The 16,334-nt window shown below is 40.3% G+C and overlaps 1 protein-coding gene across 1 annotated transcript in view; it reads right to left on the reverse strand.

Annotated features, from left to right (window-relative positions):
* The window catches only part of FAR2 (fatty acyl-CoA reductase 2), a 151,288-nt gene extending 135,377 nt beyond the window's left edge, over positions 1-15,911 (reverse strand). The window contains exon 1 of the mRNA XM_019452361.2: positions 15,798-15,911. The gene's annotated coding sequence lies outside the window, so the exon portion shown is untranslated. The remainder of the gene's footprint in view (positions 1-15,797) is intronic.
* Positions 15,912-16,334: the final 423 nt, after the last annotated feature.

Here is a 16,334-nt window from a genome sequence, read left to right on the forward strand (position 1 = left end):
CAGGCTGCATTTTGTCTGCATTTTACAGATGAAGGAACCTAGATGCAGAGCACTCAAGTAACTTGCTAAAAAGTATCCAACTATTTGGGTCAGGCAACCAGGTTCCTGTTTCTGTGGGTGTTATTAACGACCAAAATGCACTGCCTCTCCACCACACTGAATTAAAAAGACAGAGTGGTTTCTCCCAACAGAAAAATTCTATTTATGAATGGGTTTTCACATGCCAGTCTGTTCATGACATACCTACTTCTTTTGAAATGATATCACTGCTCACCCAATCACTCAGCTGGAAATCTCAAAATCAAATTTCTTTTTTTTTTCTCTACCACAAGAAGAAAAAAAACATATTTATTAAATCCATGTCAGCAAGAGCTGTAGAATCATAGGCCATGAGAGTTGGAAGGGACTTCACAGATAATCTAATCATGTTCTAAGGTAGACATAGTCACTGAGTGAGCAGGTAGCAGGAATATGATGAGAGTCTGATTCCTAATTTCTGGTCTTTTCTCTCTCTGCCTTAGCTTTTACATTGGACTATAGATGTGGTAGATAATACCTCTTTGTTTCTCCAGAGCCAGGACCAATTTAAAATATCTAACCCTTGTGTGTGACAATAACGGGACTCAACAAACACCTCTTCTGTACCAACCACTCTTCTAGATGGTTTACATGTATTAATTCATGAATTAGTTAAAGAACTCTGTGCAATTTTCTATTATAAACCACATCTTACAAATAGGAGACTGAAGCACAGAGAAATCAAAGCCTTTTACCTTAGATCACTAAGCTTGTAGACTAGCTCCAGAGGCCATGCCATATACACTTATAGAAGAGATTACCTGGCCATATACCCTACCCTTCACTAGGCAAGGCTTAGACTTATGTCCTTTGGGAAGCAATTTCCAATTCTACCCCCCATTTCAGCCCAGGCTGAGGTGAAAGTCTGATCTGTTAAATTTGCAGAGCCCCCATTCAATACTGTTGTATATAACTGATGATTTGTCTTTCTCCACCTGATTGAAAACATCTTGAGGGAAGTATGTTTTACTACTCATAATATTCACAGGATTTGACATAACACTTGACTGTAATCACTAAATAAATACATTAGATGAATGCATGAAAGAATGAATGGCCACCTAATTAATCTTCCTGCCTTCAATTTCTCATTATTCCAGGGATCTTTCATCTTGAAGTGAGGAGGTAACTAGTGAGACATTTAGTGTGTAAGTTCAATGAAGACAGGTAGGGCCTTTATTTATCTTCCTTAATAACTGAAGATAAGCCTTTTGATTTTTGTTCCTTAAACTTTTGGTCATAAACTCATCACTCTATTAACATAGTAATTTTTTTATCCATATCTTAGACATGAGTTTGTTTTGAATTTTATACTTTGACTTTTGTGAAATAAACTAATTCATTTTATTTCACCTAACCCATTAGACAAGAAATTAGGTCAAAATATGCAGGTCAAGTAAGTGCTTTGACCCTAACCCATAGTCACATGGGCTTCAGAAGTTATTACACTGAGATGTGTTTTAACTGACTTTATGCTTAAATGTGTTAGTTCTGAGGTGTCCAAACTGTTGCTGTGTCCCCTGATTTGCAATCATTCGCAGAATTCGAGTAAATGGTACTGAGTCAATTGGATATCCAGATGGAAAATGCATTTTTATTTCTTGCATCATATAAAAAATTAATTCCAGGTGGATAGCAGATCTTAGTATGAAAGGCAAAACAATAAAGCATTTAGAAGAGAACATCTTTCTGATCTATGAGTAGGCAAAAAGCACTAACTACAGAAGAATAATACTAATAAACTGGACTCTATTAAAATTAAGAATTTGTGTTCATCAAAAGAAAAAATTAAGAGAGTGAAAAAGGAAGCCCCAGTTGGAAGAAGACATTCACAATACATATATCCAACAAGGAATTATGTCTAAAATATATAAAGTATATGCACACATAATTAAAAAGATGGACAAATGGGTGGGTAAAGACTTGAGTAATTCTCAAGGGAAGATATCCAAATGGCCAAAAAATATATAAAAAGATTCTCAGTCTTGTCAGTCGCCAAAGAAATACAAACAAATCCATGATGCTATACAACTACTCTCCCACCAAAATGGCTAAAATGAAAAGGACAGAAAATAAGAAGTGTTGATAAGGATATGAAACAATGGAATCTCTCTACTGCTTCTGGGAGTATAAAGTATACAACTAGCTTGGAAAATTCTTTGGCAGATTTCAGCAAAGTGCTCTATGTAAAGCAGTTCCATGCCCGGTATACCCAACAGAAATGTATATACATATTCAACAAAAGACATTCATAAGAATGTTCTTGGTAACACTATTGTTAAGAACCCCATAGTGGAAACTACACGTGTTCATCAGTAGTGGAACAAAACACGTACCCCAATGTGTACAGCAGTGCTATCAACAATAGCCAAATCATGGAAAGAGCCCAAATGTCCATCAACTGAAGAATGGATTAAGAAGATGTGGGGTGTGTGTGTGTGTGTGTGTATGTGTGTATAATGGAATACTACTTGGTGATCAAAAAAGAATGAAACCTTGACATTTCCAATGTGGATGGAGCTAGAGAGTATTATGCTAAGTGAAATAAGTCAGGCAGAGAATGACAAATATCATATGATTTCACTCATGTGGAATTTAAGAAAGACAAAGATGAACATAGGGGAAGGGAAGAAAAAATAAGATAAAAGCAGAGGGGAAGCAAACTATAAGAGACTCTTAAATACAGAAAACAAACTGAGGTTGCTGGAGGGGGGGGGCAGATGGGGGGATGAGCTAAATGGGTGATGGGCATTAAGGAGGGCACTTGTTGGGATGAGCACTGGGTGTTATGTGTAAGTGATAAATCATTGGGTTCTACCCCTGAAGCCAATACTATGCTGTATGTTAACTAACGAGTTAAAAAAAAATAAGTTAAAAAAATAAAAAATGAAAGTATTCAGCATTTAAAAAAATAGTGAAACAAATTGAAAGTGGTATATTCACAGTATGGAGTACTATATAGCAATGAGAATGAAGAATCTATAAATTCATACAATTTGGATAATTTTATAAACATAATGCTGAATGAAGAAGCCAGACACAAAAGAATGCAGCCATTTCCCAGCATACTCTTATTGATGCTAATTGTTCAGGACTGTGGGAAGCTAAACCATTGACTGGGGCTGGTTAGGAGAGAGAAGCAGGGAATTAAAACCTATGAGAAGTTTATATTTTACGCTGAAGATCTTTACTGAAAGATTTCACAAACTCCAAAGCTGTAACTGGTTACACACTGCTCAAAGAGTAGGGACACTAAAGTTTAAAGGCAGGTACTATAACTTGTTCATCATACATCTGCAGAGCTAAACACCCTGTCTGGTACATCGCAGACTTTCCAAAATCATATGAATGTTGACTGAATGAAGGAATGAATGAATAAAATGGTCATGGGATTGGCGGTCATAAGATTTGGATACTGGTATACATTCATCCATTAAATGGATATGTGACAAGTCATTTGATGTCTTTGGGACTGGCTTTTCTTTTCTATAAAATGAGGGAATTGGACTACATATAGAGAAGGTACTTGAACATTCAACAACTTAGTATAGTAGTATACTTAGGTAAGGCAAAGCTATTTGTTGTGCCCACTCTGTACAGAAGACAAGATAGTGAGGTATGTGGCGACATTCAGTATGTCTAGGAGTTCACGGAAGTCTAAATTCAGAAAGTTTCCCGCTGTCCTACAGAAACCGAGGCCTAAATTTACCAAACGTGCAGTCCTGTGATTTGTAACACACTCCGTGGCTCTTGCATAACTGTTGCTTCAGGCAGGACCGCACGAAATAGCAGGAGGAAAAGAAGGGAGAGACAAGGTCAGAATTCTACTAGGGAGAGAGTTTTGACAAGTACAATGGCTCATCTGGATGAAAAATTAACTCTTTCAAACCATCAGAGATACCCGTGATTTGAAACTACTTCCGGAAGTAAATCTTAAGGCTCTCCGAGTCTTGTGGTAAGAGAACAAGTGCCCATCTTTTAGATCTTCTGCTCATATTCAGGGCAGATAGGTCCTGAAGGTCTTGTATAAACAAAACTCAACTGAAATACGATTCAATTCAGAATGAGACAACAGTTACAGTGTAAAAGAAATGAAAATACACAGACTGACATGAAATTGATTTCATTAATGTTTACCAGGATATTATTTATATATTTGTTTCATGTGAAATTAAGTGGCAATTTCTCTTAAGTTTTTGATAAGTGGCTCTATTTTTATTAAATGAATACTGTCCATCTTGAAGATGATTTTATTACTGAAAAAAACTATGCTGTTACTACCCACACATCTTTTTTTAATGTTTATTTTTGAGAGAGAGAGAGAGAGAGTGCACATGCACGTGAGTGGGGGAGGGGCGGAGAGTGAGGGGGGGGGCAGAGGATCCAAAACGGGCTCCGTGCTGTCAGCACAGAGCCCGATGTCGGGCTTGAACTCATGAACGGTAAGATCATGACCTGAGCCAAAGTCAGATGCTTAACTGAGCCACTCAGGCGCCCCACACATCTTTTAATTTTAAAATCCTTTCTTGAAAATAGTAAGCAAAAACCTTCAATACACGCACTCACACTGAATTGTTACACACAGCTGCTTTTGTTCAGTTTATCACATTCTTCTGGGCAGATTCTTCCAGTTTCTTGACAATATTGTGCATTGGCATATCTAATTCTTCTGCTTAAGTGGTTTCAAATATGTTGAGACCAGACACATAATTTAATGGTCTTCCTAATTTCCAACTATCCTGCCCTCAAGGATGCCAGGTTGTGTGATTTTTGTGGGATATGTCCTCTCACTGACCTGTGATAAATAAAGCATCATTTTTGTGAAATGATCTAAAATGTGCAATGTTTTCACAATGACTTTTTCTCATTTCTTGGCTCAGGAAATATTATTCTTGCCTCCTGTGGTCATCCTGTTATTCACCAGCAAATATTACTGACCCAACAACTCCTCAGCTGAGGGATAGAAGAGGCCGTAGTTTTTGTCCCTTCCACACAGATTCACAGGGAAGTGTCTGCTTTCCCTTCCTCACCTCAAATGTATGCTTCAAGGCTTTGGGACATCTCTGGAGGGGACTGGGTAGTTAAAATACCTTAAAAACAAACAAGCAAAAAAACATATGTCCAGAGGCCACAGGGAACACCTGTTGTAGGCTACAGCTTGGAAATGGTTTTGCTGGACTGCAGGAGTTAAGGATACAAACTTATCAAGGACTTTTTAAATAAATCATGACTAAAACAAGAAACGCGTGCTATTCTTAGTGTTTGATAATTATAGTAAGAACAATTTTTTTTCACAGTCTACTGAATCACATTGTTGATCACACAAAAAAATATATACAGTAAAACCTTGGCTTGCGAGCATAATTTGTTCTGGAATCACTCTTGTAATCTAAAGCAGTTGTATATCAAAGCAAATTTCCCCGTAAGAAATAATGGAAACTCAGATGATTCATTCTGCAACCCAAAAAATATTCATATAAAAGTGATTACAATACTATAATATAATACAAAATATAAATAAAAATAAATTAACCTGCAGTTTCCTTTGAAAACCTTCATGGCTGGTGTGAGGAAGACGAGAGAGGAGGGTTATTGTGTAGGATGACTTTCACAATTACTAATGGAATCACTGCTATCTACTGGCCCAAATGGAATCCTTTTCTTTTCATTCAACTTTAACAAGGAGAGTATCCAATGACCAAGAATGAAGCAAAGCATTCTGAAGCTTACTCTTGTGTGGAAAAGCAAAGGACTGTCCATCGGTGCTTTGAAGTGAAAAAAATTCACTAGTGCCAGTTGTGGGCACCTTCCAACATTCTGAAAAGTCACTGATTTCTGCCAAACATGTGGCCTGAGATGAGCACGAAAGATGATTATCCACAATCGCACAGACAGAAAAAGAGAGAGAGAGAGAGAGACAGTGAGAGAGAAAAAGAGAGAGAAGAACCACCAGCTTAGTTGTGATCATGTGACATTTGGCATCATGTACTACTCGTATTGTAAGACGTCACTCACTTATCAAGATAAAATTTATTAGAAATATTTGCTTGTCTTGCGGAACACTTGCAGAACAAGTTACTTGCAAGCCAAGGTTTTACTGTAATATTCTTTGCATTGGTATAGGTGTTAAGTAAAAAAAAAAAAAAAAAAAAAAAAGCCTACTGAATGAAGATGTTACCTGAAATCAATTCTTTTTTTTTTTAAGGTAGGCCTCTGAGTTAGTCATTATGCAATCTCCTGATCAGTGTACTTGGCAAGGAGTCCCATATTTCATATTGATTCCCACTACATACATGCACCTGGAAGGATTTCATGATAGCAATGATAACTCTAAGCACCAAGCTTCAAGAACCCTATCTTCTGGTTCTATATCCCATGGAAGAACTTGGATCAGTTGCTCACACATTTTGTACCTGAGCTGTGCTGGTTATATATGAAGCACATAGGATGCTCATGCTAAAAATCCTGATTCAATAAAAGTAAGATGGGGACAATAAAATGTGTATTTTCGTTACCCCTAAGTTAAGACTATCACCCTTAAACCATAAATATTTGGGGCACCTAGGTGGCTTAATTGGTTGAGCAACTGACTTCGCCTCAGGTCATGATCTTGCAGTTCATGAGTTCAAGCTCTGCATTGCACTCTGTGCTGCCTGAAGCCTGCTTCAGATTCTGTGTGTGTCTCTCTCTGCCCCTCCCCACTTGTACTCTGTCTCTCTCTCTCTGTCAAAAATAAACATTAAAAAAATTTAAAAACATCAATATTTACAAAAAAGATTACATAAATAAAAAATAGATTTGCTTCATTATTGAAATAAAAATTGAAGGTGACACCTTACAGTAAGTCCATGCTCATAGGTAGCAGATTTCAACAACTAATTAATATTAGAGTTAATTACCCTATCTCTTCAGGTTCTAGTTATGTCTATCTGAGTGCCCATCCTTTATCTAGCAGTTCAAATGTTTGAGTAACTCTCAAAAATGATTACCTTCAACACTATCTTCTGCTCCTCACATTGGCATGTAACATTAGCTACACTAATTACGGACAATAAATAGCACTGTCAAGACTCCAATGGCAATAATGATTGAGGAGCTTCTAGGAAATCTATTTACAAATTATAGACAATGTTTGACTCTCCTCAAAATTCCTAGGTTGAAATCTACTCTCCAGTATGATGGTCTTTGGAGGTGGGACCTCTAGGAGGTGATCAAGTTGTGAGGGTGGAATCCTCACAAATGGGATTAATATCCATATACAAGAGATGCCAGAGAACTCCCTTGTGCCTTCCACTATGTGCAGTTACAATTAAAAGATGGGCATCTATAAACAATGGAACAGGATAGGGAGCCCAGAAATAACCCATGTTTATATGGTCAATTAATCTACAACAAAAGAGGTAAAAATATACAATGGGGAAAAGATCATCTCTTTTTCTTTAAAAGAATGAAACTGAACCATTTTCTTACACCATAGACAAAAATAACCTCAAAATGGAGTAAAGACCTAATATGAGACCTGAAACCATAAAACGTCTAGAAGAAAATGTAGGCATTAATATCTTGGATATCAGCCTTAGCAACATTTTTCTGGATAGATCTCCTCAGGATGGGAAAGAATAGCAAAAAATTAAACTATTAGAACGACACAAACCAAAAACCTTGGTGCATTGAAGGAAACCATTAAAAAAAAAGCAACCTACTGAATGGGAGAAGATATTCACAAATGATATATTTAATGAGAAGTTAAGATTCAAAATATAGAAATAAATTATATGACTCAACACCAAAACAACAACAACAACAACAACAAAAACCCAAGTAAACTCAAAAAACGGGTAGAAGACCCAAACAAATATTTTCCAAAGAAGATATATAGATCACCAACAGACATATGAAAAGATGGTCAACATCACTAATCATCAGGGAAATGCAAATGAAAACCACAAGAAATACCATCTCACACCATTCAGAATGTCTAGTATCAAAAACACAAGAAATAAAAAGAACTTTTGCGCACGATTGATGCAAAAGTGCAGCCATTGCACTGGTGCAGCCACTGTGGAAAAATGTATGGCAGTTTCTCAAACAATTAAAAAGAGAAATACCATATGATCCAGCAATTCAACTACTGTTGTTTTTTTTTTTTTTAATTTTTTTTTAACGTTTATTTCTTTTTGAGACAGAGAGAGACAGAGCATGAACAGGGGAGGGGCAGAGAGAGAGGGAGACACAGAATCTGAAACAGGCTCCAGGCTTTGAGCGGTCAGCACAGAGCCCGACGTGGGGCTCGAACTCACAGACCGTGAGATCATGACCTGAGCCAAAGTCGGACGCTTAACTGACCGAGCCACCCAGGCACCCCATCAACTACTGTTTACCCAAAGAAAATGAAAACACTAATTCAACCACAAAAAAAAAAAAAAAAAAAAAACAAAACAAAACGAAATCTCGCCTTTTGTAACAATGTGGATGGACCTAGAGGATATCATGCCAAGTGAAATAAGTCAGACAGAGAAAGCCAAACTGTATGTGAAATCTAAAAAAGAAACAAACAAAAAAACAGAAAAAGACTCGTAAATACAGAGAACTGGTGGTTGCCAAAGGGGAGGAAGGTGGGGATGGGCAAAATAAAGGAAGGGGATTAAGAGGTACAAATTTCTAGTTACAAAATAAATAAGTCACAAGCATGAAAAGTACAGCATCAGGAATATAGCCAATAATATTGTAATAATGTTGCATGTGACAGATGGTAACTACATTTATTGTGGTAAACATTGTGTAATGTATAGACTTGTGGAATTACTATGTTGTACACCTGAAACTAATACGTTGTATTGTATGTCAACTATACTTCAATAATAAATTATTTTTAATTTTTTTTAACATTTATTCATTTTCGAGAGACAGAGAGAGAGAGACAGAGAGAGAGAGAGAGAGAGAGAGAGGCATGGAGCTCAATTGGGGGTGGGCAGAGAGAGAGGGAGACAGAATCCAAAGCAGGCTCCAGGCTCTGAGCTGCCAGCACAGAGCCCAAAGTGGGGCTAGAACCCACAAACCATGAGATATGACCTGAGCCGAAATCAGTTTCTTAACCAACTGAGCCACACAGGTGCCCCTAAATTTTTTTTTTATAAAGAGAGAAAAAGGACTCCAGAGAACTCCCTTTCCCTTCCACCACGTGAGGTTACAGTGAAAAGACGGGCATCTATAAACAATGGAACAGGTTAGGGAGCCCAGACCATATTGATACAGTCAACTAATCTATGACAAAAGAGGCAAGAACATACAATGGGGGAAAGATTTGATTAATGGTGTTGGCAAAACTGGACAGCTACATGCAAAAGAATGAAACTGACCACTTTATTACACCATACACAAAAATAATCTCAAAATGGACTAAACACCTAAAGTGAGACCCAAAACCATAAAGCTCCTAGAAGAAAACACAGGCAGTAATCTCTTGGATCATCTACGAACATTGGTGCAGCCACTGTGTAAAAGAGCATCTATGAACCCAGGAACTCTCCCAGACACCAAAACTGTTAGAAATAAATTTCTGTTTTTATAAACCACCCAGTCTATGGTACTTTGCTATAGCAGCCTCAGCTAACACTATCCCCTAAAATATAAAACAAATGAAAAACAAATCAATTAAAACTGTGCGATTAAAATTGTGGCCAGTGAGTTTAATAACCTAGAACCCAGGGGTTGTTGGCATTTCCTGTAAAGGGGTAGATGTATTAGGCTTTGCTGGTCACAACTACTCACTGGGTAGAACACTAAAGCTCTTAAGATAGTATGATGATAGATAGATGACACTGGCTATTTTCCAATAAAACTTTATTTACGGACACTGAAATTTGGTTTTCATATAATTTTCTCGTGCCACAGAACATTATTCTCATGATTTTTTTTCCAACCACTTAAAAATATTAAAACCATTCTTAGTTCAAGGGATACACAAAAACAGGCAGGGGCCAGATTTGGCCCTCAGGCCATAGTTTGCCCACCCCTGGGCTAGAGGACCGAATGGATGAAGCCATGGTCAGAGCCCACAGCTGTGTGAACCTGTTTATCCTGTTCTGTTCTTTTGGTTGCACTGTTCTTTGGTCATAAATTGCATTCCTGTCTCCAACCCACCACCATGCAAATGCACTGGGGAGAAGGAGAGAAGATATATGAGATTCATTGCAAAATAATTGCTCCTACAGACACCCTATGTATTCTCATTGTATTGTCTTGTAAGAGATACATTATGAACATCAAGTAAGGCCCAGACCTGCCATGGAACAAGAGAGGCCCTGTGAAGTCCTCCCCACTACCTATGTTTAAGGTTCCTCCTGTGTAAATCTAGACTTGACAGAACATACTTCAGGGAGGTCTGAAAATAGAAATGAAATCATGAAAGTAGAAATTTAAATCAATCAATCAGTCAATAAATTAAAGCTTCTTTTTAATCAGACTGTAAAACTTGCTTATGAATATCTCTTTATCTCTTATCCATAGAGCAGAATGGTTTCATCATCAACTTACAGCCTGTTAACAGAGTCCATTCTAGTCTCCCACTTTCTTCCAGCTGAGGGGCATGAAAGGGATGAGAGAAGTTGATGGTGAATAGAGGGATGTAAATGTTAAAAGGTTTAATCTATTAATATAGGGCAGCATTTCCCAAAGCACGTTATGCTAAATGCTGACTCTTTCAGATGTTCTAACAAAAAAGCATTTTGAGGTCAAATAAGTTTAGGAAATGTGACATAAAATACCCCTTCTTTCTTGATTCTTAATGCGCTAATTAGTAAATTAAAGGCTCTGAGGATTCCTGCAATAAGACAGTTTACCTAGGTTAAATCAAGTGTTTCTCAAATTTAAATGACCAGGAAAGCTTTTTTTTTTCTTCACTTAACTGTTATTAATATCCCAAAACACTAATGATCCACAGACTACATTTTGGGAAACACCAATATAAACAAGGGGGAAGATGGAAAGGTTTTCAGAATTATGAATTATGTTTTAGAACCAATCACTTTGGTAAGGATTAGACTTTTCTCTCCTTATTTTTGTCATGGTAGGAAATGGCCCCGTGTTCCATTCATGTGCTCAAACCAGCAAAACAGGAGCCATATTTGTTGCTGCAGTAACTTTTTAAGAAATGATACAATATGTGATGGCTTAAAAATAAGCCCTACAGTAGAAATGATAGTATAAAAAGCAAAAGTATCTCCCTCCTCTCTCTCACTTCTACCCCAGTAGCTGGTATATTTCCCAGAGGTACTAAGCAAGGTTACCAGCTTTCACTTCATTTTTCAGTTCTTCTAGCAACTCTAAGTCATATGTCCATGAGTCTACTGGTTTGGATTACAAACATCCAGCAGCATCTACTGAAATAATTCATTCTCCCACTTCTTTCTGCCTCACGCACCTCTCATATCCAATCTATCAGCAAGCTGTATCAATTCTACCTTCAGAATAGATCTCAAGTCTGCCCACTTCTCTCTACCTTCTCCGTCAGTACTGTTTCTGGCACTCTGCCCTAACTGGTCTTCCTTCTTCCAATTCTTTTTCTTTCTTGTCCTTTGTCCATATTGTACCCATAAAGATCTCTTAAAGTGTAAATTACATAGTCTCTGACTTCAAAGTCTTCATGGCTTCCCACCAAAATAAAATTCAAAATCAATGTCAAGATCTGTGAGGTTTTCCATGATCAAGCTCTTGCCTACCTCACCATACTCCTGTCCAGCTTCACAGCAATTTCTCCCCAAACTCCAGCCATGCTTCCTTTCTGTTCCCTGAATACTTCCAGCCTTTTCCTCTCCTTGCAGCCTTCCCATTGCTACTTCCTCTGCCCAGATTGCTTTTCCTTCCTTTACTTTATTCCCAAGCCAATCCCTATGCTTCTTTCAAGTATCAATTTAAGTCTTTCATCGTCTAACAGACCTTTCCAGAACACCAAGTCTGAGCCAGCCTGTTTTTTTTTTTTTTAATAGCACTCTGTTCTTCTTCATACTACTTCCAACAATTTGTTATTATATGTTTCCTTTTTTAAATGTCTATAAGTTCTACAAGATGTCTGCTTTATTCAACACTAAATACAGAAAAATTGACCCTGTGTCTGGTCACAGAGGAGGCTTAATAATTATTTATTACATGAATGAAGCCAACCACTGGAAAGTTCCCTTACAGTTTTATCTCCTGCCTTTTCCTTACATAAAACTTTAGCTCCATCCAGATTTTCATTTTGTGCACACCAATCAGCCAGAAGACTCCTTCGTTCACCTCTGGAGCAGAGCTTTAAGGAACATCTCATGTAACCTTCCTCTTAAGCTTCACTAATGCATTTTACTCTTGGGAACTCACTGCACTTACTATCTGCACCATTCATTTGGGGTCTACTCTTCTATTGCCTTGTAACAACTCACCTACTACTGTTAATTAACACCTTATATTGACATATTTTGTCTTGCCAATGATGTCGTGTCTATCGAGTATAGGACCTAGTACTAAAGCTAAAGTACACAGCATGACTCTGCACAGAGTAGTTGTATGAAAGGAGTCTCCAACCACCCCATTTAGTGCCCCCATTTTAAGACTTTGATATGGGGATTTGACTCATTTCCTTTCACTGTTTTCTTCCTCAACACTTTGGTGTGTGTTGTCATCATACTGGGAATGAAAGCTGGGGTAAAGAGAAGATCTGAGATGAGAGAAGTAGTTAAGGGAGGAGAGTGAGGACAGAGAACTTGCCAAAAGTTTCTCAGTTTCTTCCCTCGTGTTAAAGGAGGTGAAGGACTGGGTGTACTTTAAACTGCTAGGCTATGTCCTAGAGTATTTTAAAAATGACTTGTTCGAGATTTGAAAATGTGGATTTTTAGAATTTAAGTGTCAATCATTGACTCAGTTACACATTGTTAAATTTTTGGACGGATTAGACTCAAACATCATATTTAATTCAGGAAGTATCTTTGGAATCCAAGAAGTTATTCTGCACTTTTACTTGTCAATTACAATCTTGTCCAAATAATGGTTTTTAAGGAACATTTAAAATACTGAATACCTTAGCTACTTTTTATTTTTCCCCACTAAAATATAAGGATTATTATAAAAGTCCTGCAACGTTTTTAATGTACTTAATCAACTTTCCTCAAGCTACTTCTGAAACAAGGAGTAGAAGTCAAGCCTTTGTTAGTATAAAATTGTTCAAGGGAAGCAGATGCTTTTACAATTATTACCTCTTCACCTAGTGTATCTTCAGAACTACTTTTTAAGAGGAAGAGTAGCAGATATTGCCTGCTATCTTTATTCAATCAGTAAGGAAACTGCGCATGAGGAAGAGGGGCTGAACGATACAGGTACATAGCAGCTAAAGTCCAAGTTTGTGTTGGAGAATTCACCTGAAATGTAGGATTACTATGACATAACTTATGCAGTAAATTCTAGAACAGGATTGTTATGCTGGGATCAGGGCTGGCCACAGAATTTGCAGGATATATAGTATAAAATGAAAATTTGGAGCTCCTTGTTTGAAAATTATTAAGAGAGCTGACAGTGACAGCAGAACTTTAAAACTAGTGCGGGGCCCTTCTGAGTTCAGAGCCCCGTGTGACTGAGCGGTTTGTTTCCATGAAGCTGGCCCTGCCCAAAGTCTGTGAACGGCTAACAACTGGTTGGGTATCAAGGAGGCTGTGAACTCCTGAAACCATAGGCAGAATTCCGTGTTAATGTGCATATGTTTGTGTTTCATACCCCATAGCTTTTTATCAGATTCTCAAAGTGCTCTGTTAACAAAAGCATTAAGAATGCCTCTTCAGGAGTAAAAAAAAAAAAAAAAAAAAAAAATGTTCTCACAGAGCCCAGAGTGTCAGGGAACACCATGCTCCTGGTCACTGTTCATGATCCTTCTGGAGACTGTGCTTGTGAATGAGTGAGTTTTCATGGCTGCACTGGAGTTAAGAGAAAAACAAAGAATTCTTAAGGCTGCCCAGATGTTGCCAGACATACACTCAAAATACATCTTCAGATGACAGGAAAGCAAATGGTGAGATGTTCAAGACGACCATATTCTTCATAAACCCAACATGATACCCAAACCTGAGCTATTTCATTGATTTTTCACCTGTTTAAAGAAAGCTTCTCCCTCTTCTGTAATTAGATGTCATGTCCCTCCTTTAAATAAAGGAGAAATGCTTCATGGTAAGATTTACCAACTTATGGTGATTTATATTACCTATATTTTATGGATAATTACAACCCAATGTTAGAAACTGGGGTAAGGTAGGAATTTGTTAATAAGGCAGGTGCAGGAAATGCCCTCAAAACAGAAAAAGAGTCCTATAAAGAAGACCAGAGTCCTGGGAAAACACTACAGATGAAATATTTCAACACCTGAGTCTGGCTGGTAAAACCCCACGGCCATCTACCGGAAGTCTCATGCACAAAGATCCCTAAATGCGGGTTTTGCTGAAAAACCTGCTCTTGCAATTCGAGTGGCTGACTTAAAATTTTATTTAGTCCCTTTGCCGTTTCAGACTAAACGTGCTCTTTAGCCAAATCATATAAATGGAGGTAGAGAGATGAGTAATTGAAACCACAGGGTAATTCTCAAATTTCTTTTCCCACAGTGTCAAACTTCTCTTGATGCAGCATCTATAAGAAGAAAAGTACGAGTAACTTAAGTTTCCTGGTCAGTCAGCTGTCCCCACTCTGCCTTTGCTCACGGTACAATGGGGCACACATGACTCAACCAGCCGCTAAAGCCCTCGCATATCCTTGGAGGACCTGGTAGCTCACACGAGGTATCTCATCCATCAAAGAGTAACTGTTCATAATCCTACCCAACCCAAAAGGTGAAAGAGTAGGAAGCTGGTAGATAGATGGGATGCTTTCCTACGGTTTCTAGGACTAAGCTGGTTAATCCTTTTAATTGAATGAAATTGCCCCGAGGGTTCTCTTCCTCGCCAGAGATGTGAGTAGCCTTCCCAGCCTTCCCGCAAGCCATCTACTCCAGTTGGAGTCTCCTGGTACCTGCTCTGCTCCCCTGCTCTTTCCAAGACGCGCAGGCCACAGGGAGAGAAGGCAAACTTCCAACAGCGGCAGACCCCACCCTAGACGCCCCTGAGCACTTCGGCCTGGGGCTCCCGGCCTCGGCGAGGCGGGAGTGGGAGTGGGAGTGAGAGTGAGAGTGGGAGTGGGAGTGGGAGGGTCCGGACGCGCGGCCAGGGATGGGGCTCAGGGCGAGCGAGCACGCGCTGCAGGGTCGGGAAGCGCGCCGGCTGTCTGCGGCGCCCGAAGGACCGCGGGCAGGGAGCAGTTCCACACGTGGCCTGGAGTCACCGCGCTCTCTTCAGGAATAGCCCCAGGGGCCAAGGAGGCCGCCGCCAGACCGGGCCAGGCGCCTCTCTCCCTCCATCCTGGCTGCCGGGCGCGGCTCCCAGGTTAACCCTCTCGGGCCCTGCCTGGCCCGCCGCCGCTGCCACCCTCTGCGCGCTCCACCTCGGCGGGCAGTAAGCGCCGGCTGACGGCGGGGGGTGGCGGTTGCCAGGGGGCAGAGCCTCCCAAACCTCTTCCTCCGTCCTCCGGGCCGCACGCCCACCCTCCCTCGGGGCCCTTAGGGGTCCGCCCCCCCCCCCCCCGCGCCCGCGCCTGCCCCCGGGGCTGCCCCCAGCCCGGCGTGGCCTCCGCGGCGTGGGCTCGGCGAGCGCTGGGCTGCGACCCCGGCGTACCTGCTCCTCCGACGCGGTGGGGTTCAACTAGTGGTCCTGTAAATCCCAGTCCTTCCCCGAGGCCCCGGCAGGTACTCCCGCCGCAGGGAGAGCGCTCTCCTCGTTGGGCTCCCAAACGTGACACTCTGTATATCCGGCTCGGAGACTGGGTGTGGGGCGGGAGGAAACCACCCTCCCTCCGACCTTCCCGGTTGCAGCCGCGGCCTCCGCGTGGGGCGCGGTAGCGGCGGCAGCCAGAGCCCGGGGCGGGAGGAGGGCGCGCGGCTGGCGAGGGCCTTTACAGGCCTCCGGGAGACGGCATCGTGCGCGCAGGCCCGCCCCGCGGCTTCCATTCATTCAGCACCCAGCACAGCCGCTCGCTATTACTCCCGGGCTTTTTTTTTTTTTTTTTTCCTCCTTCATTTTTTTTCTTTAATCTGTGGGTGAGGGTAAAGGGAGCTAGAAAGGCGCCCCTCTCTGGTCTGCAAAAGAAGAGCTCCCACACCTTGAGAAAGAAAGAGGAGGAGGGAAGGAGGGGGGGGAAAGAGAGACCCAGAA

This window comes from Panthera pardus, unplaced genomic scaffold (genome assembly GCF_024362965.1).
Source record: "Panthera pardus isolate Hobbes unplaced genomic scaffold, ASM2436296v1 HiC_scaffold_6, whole genome shotgun sequence".
NCBI lineage: Eukaryota > Metazoa > Chordata > Mammalia > Carnivora > Felidae > Panthera > Panthera pardus.